We start from the raw sequence: 4,620 nt of genomic DNA, 5'->3' as shown, positions 1-4,620 counted from the left end.
GTTGAACCATCCTTGCATACCTGGTATGAATCCTACTTGGTCATGGTGTATTATTTTTTTGATATGATGCTGAATTCTATTGGCTAGAATCTTGTTGAGAATTTTTGCATCTATATTCATGAGATATATTGGTCTGTAATTTTCTTTTTTTGTGGCATCTTTGCCTGGTTTTGGTGTCAGGGTTATGCTGGCTTCATAGAATGAATTCGGAAGTATCACTTCCTTTTCTATTTTCTGAAATAGTTTGAGTAGTACTGGTACAAGCTCTTCTCTGAATGTTTGGCAGAATTCTCCAGTGAAGCCATCTGGGCCAGGGCTTTTTTTTGTTGGGAGCTTTTTCATTACCTTTTCATTCTCTTCTCTTGTTATGGGTCTGTTCAGATTTTCAACATCACTTTGTGATAGGTTGGGTAGGTAGTGTGTTTCTAGAAATTTACCATTTCCTCTAGGTTTTCAAATTTTTTGGAGTATGTTTTTTCATAGTACTCTGTTATGATCCTTTTTATTTCAGTTGGGTCTGTTGTAATGTCCCCCATTTCATTTCTTATTTGGGTTATTCGCATCCTCTCCTGTTTTTCTTTTGTCAGTCTGGCCAGTGGTTTGTCGATTTTGTTGATTCTTTCAAAGAACCAGCTTTTGGTTTTGTTGATTCTTTCTATCATTTTCTATTCTCTATTTCATTTATTTCTGCTCTGATCTTTATTATTTCCTTTCTTCTAGTGGCTGTGGGCTCTTTTGCTGTTTTCTTTCTGTTTGTTTGAGTTGTGCAGTTAATGTTTTGATTTTGTCCCTTTCTTCTTTTTTTGATGTGTACATCTATTGCTATAAATTGTCCTCTGAGGACTGCCTTTGCTGTGTCCCAAAGGTTTTGGTACCATGTGTTTTTATTCTCATTTTTCTAGGAATTTTTTTATTCCACCTCTGATTTCTTCTATTACCCAGCAGTTTGTAAGCAGGGTGTTATTCAGTTTCCATACAATTGATTTCTTTTTCCTTGCTCTTTCTGTTGTTAATTTCTACCTTGATGGCATTGTGGTTAGAGAAGATACTTCGAATTATCTCAACGTTTTGGATCTTGTTCAGGATTGCTCTGTGGCCTAAGATGTGGTCTCTTCTGGAGAACATTCCATGAGCATTGGAAAAGAATGTGTACTTTGCAGCTGTTGGATGGAGTGTTTTATATAGGTCTATGAGGTCAAGTTGGCTGATTGTGCCCTTTACGTCTTCTGCATCTTTGCTGAGTTTCTTTTTAGATGTTCTGTCCTTTACCGAGAGTGGTGTGTAGAAGTCTCCTACTATTATTGTGGAACTGTCTATTTCTCTTTTCAGTGCTATTAGAGTTTGTTTTATGTATTTTTGAGCCCTGTCATTGGGTGCATAGATGTTTATTATGGTTATGTCTTCATGATGGATCATCCCCTTAATCCTTACGTGGTGTCCTTCTTTGTCATTTATACTGGATTTTGTTTTAAAGTCTATTTTATCTGACATTAGTATTGCCACTCCTGCTCTTGTTTGCTTGATATATTTTTTTCCAACCTTTGATTTTTAATAAATTCACATCTTTGTTTCTGAGGTGTGTCTCTTCTAGACAGCATATTGATGGATCCTGTTTTTTTAATCCATTCTGTCACTTTCTGTCTCTTTATGAGTGCATTTAGGCCATTTACATTCAGTGTAATTATTGATAGGTGTGAGTTCATTGCTGTCATTTTGTAGTGCTTTTTTTTTTGTAGTGCTGATGTTTTCTTTGTTCCTCTTACTCTCCTGTGCTGAATTCCTTTTGTTTGTGGATTTTTTTTTCATTTCTTTTGTTTTTGTAGGTTTTGTTTTTACTGAGACTTTATGTTTTTCCTCTTTATTTTTATGAGTAGGTTTGTTAACTTTCTTTGTGGTTACCATGAAATTTACCCTTATCTTTCTAAGTTTGAAGCAGTCTATTACTACTTGGTATCGCCTTGCCTTTCTCTCCTTTGGAAGGTTTTATACCTACCCCGTTTATTCCCTTTTTTATTGTTCTGATGTTGTTGTCATTTACAGATTATCTGCTCTGATTAGAACTTAGAAATTATTGAACAATATCATTAATATCACAAGCAAGTAAAATTTTGCTGAAGATAATTCACAAATGGTTGCAGTGGTACATTGACAGGAAATCGCCAGAAATTCATACTGGATTCAGAAGAGAACATGGAATGAAGGATATCATTGCTAATGTCAGATGGATCTTGGCTGAAAACAGAGAATACCAGAAAGATGTTTACCTGTGCTTTATTGACTATGCAGAGTCATTCAATTATATGGATAATAACAAATTATGGATAACATTATGAAGAATGGAAATTCCAGAACCCTTAATTGTGCTCGTGGGGAAACTGTACATAGACCAAGAGGCAGTCATTCAACAGAACAAGGGGATACTGAGTGGCGTAAAATCAGGAAAGGTGTGCATCAGGGTTTTATCCTTTCGCTGTACTTGTTCAGTCTGTGTGCTGAGCAAATAATCTCAGAAGCTGGACTGTATGAAGAAGAACGTGGTATCAGAATTGGGGAAAGACTCATTAACAACCTGTGATATGCAGATGATACAACTTTGCTTGCTGAAAGTGAAGAGGACTTGAAGCATTTGCTGATGAATTTCCAAGACTGCAGTCTTCAGTATGGATTACATCGCAACATAAAGAAAACAAAAATCCTCACAACTGGGCTACTAAGCAACACCATGATTAACGGAGAAAATATTGACGTTGTCAAGAATTTCATTTTACTTGAATCCATAATCAACACCCATGGAAGCAGCAGTCAAGAAATCAAACAACATATTGTGTTGGGCAAATCTCTTGCAAAAAGACCTCTTGAAAGCATTGAAAAGCAAGAATGTCACATCGAGGACCAAGGAGCGCCTGACCCAACCCATGGTATTTTCAATCTTCTCATATGCATGTGAAAGCTGGACAATGAATAAGGAAGACCTAACGAGAATTGATACCCTTGAATTATGGTTTTGGCAAAGAATATTGAATATACCACAGACTGCCAGAAGAACGAACAAATCTGTCTTGGAAGAAATACAGCCTGAATCCTCCTTAGAAGCAAGGATAGCGAGACTTTGTCTCACATATTTTGGACATGTTGTCAGGACTTTGGACATGTTATCAGGAAGGACAAGTCCCTGGAGAAGGACATCAATCTTGGTAGAAGGTCAGCGAAAAAGAGAAAGACCCTCAAAGAGATGGAATCACACTGTGGCTGCAACAGTGGGCTCAAACATAGCAACCATTGTGAGGATGGTGCAGGATCAGGCAGTGTTTCATTCTGTTGTACGCAGAGCACTATGGGTCAGAACTGACTCAACAACTCCTGACAACAATATGTATTATATACAGTGTATGTTATATGTATATATGTAATATATTATTATATATATAATATGATCTGAAGGACAATGTTCTCTTAATTTGTAAGGTCTGATAGTGCTTAGGGTCAGGGAGAGGAAGTCCCAAATGAGTGGCTGGTGTCTGAGACAATAGAAAAGTAAGAAAGCTGGTATATGAGTAATCTTTGCATTTTGGAAATCAGCCTTATGTTGATTTTTATCTACGATGTTGGTGTCAGGTTTATGGGATTCACTAGAACAGCCCTAATTCGTGGGGACATGGAGTTTTGAAAGAGACAGAATGGACTAGGAATGAGAAATGTTTGATTCTTTGATGGTTATTTTGGTTGTGGTTACTTGTAATGGTTAAAATGAAAGCAAGAGATGAAGCAAGCTTAGATCCTGACTAGTCCAGACTGGAGCCCATAACCAAGGGACCCCTACCAAAGGAATGTGCTACAGAGGATCACAAGGCAGGGCTGAGTTTAGATTTGGGCCCACTCTAAGCTAGTGCCTCAGAATTGTCTCCAAGGAGAGAAGTTATACCAAAGAAGTAGATAACAAAGAAGGCCAGACTGAGTCCCAAGAGTACAGTGAGAAAATACAGAGAAAAGAGCCAAGGAACTCTTTCCAGGAGGGTGGAAATTTTTAAATGGTTTAGAAATGGGATGAATTCATGGAGTTGTAATGGAAGTTCCTAATGCAGCACTACCAGAGATTTAGTGGGTAAACAAAAACTCGTACTGGTTTCCCAATGTTAAAAAGGCCTTAACAAGTCAGTTCTATTTAAACCAGTCAGGAAGAATTTAAAAAGCCAGAAGGCAGAGGTAACAATGAGAAGCCTCATTTGAAATAGTTCAGGGCAAGTGTTTCATTTTGTTGTACATGGGGTCACTATGAGTCGGAACTGACTCAATGGCACCTAACAATAACAACATGCTTCAAATAATAAATGAACTAGGTGATGCTTAGAAGCCCAGCAAAAATCTTTGAACTGTATTGTCTAAGTTGTGCTGGATGATAGAATTGCCCTTGAGTTTCTTCTAGCACAACAAGGAGGAGTTTGTGCAGAGTTTGTGCAATTGCTAATACCGCTTCTTCTACTTGGATAAACACGTCAGGAGAAGTAGAACAAGCTCTTAAATAAGTCTGCCAGAAAGCTACATGGCTTCTACTACTCTATGTCCAACTTCCCTTTTCTTGATATTTTTAGTTGGCTCCCTATTAAAATTAGTCCTTGGCTA

This window comes from Trichechus manatus, unplaced genomic scaffold (genome assembly GCF_000243295.1).
Source record: "Trichechus manatus latirostris isolate Lorelei unplaced genomic scaffold, TriManLat1.0 scaffold00001, whole genome shotgun sequence".
NCBI classification, from domain to species: Eukaryota; Metazoa; Chordata; class Mammalia; order Sirenia; family Trichechidae; genus Trichechus; species Trichechus manatus.
This window is presented reverse-complemented; position numbering follows the sequence as displayed.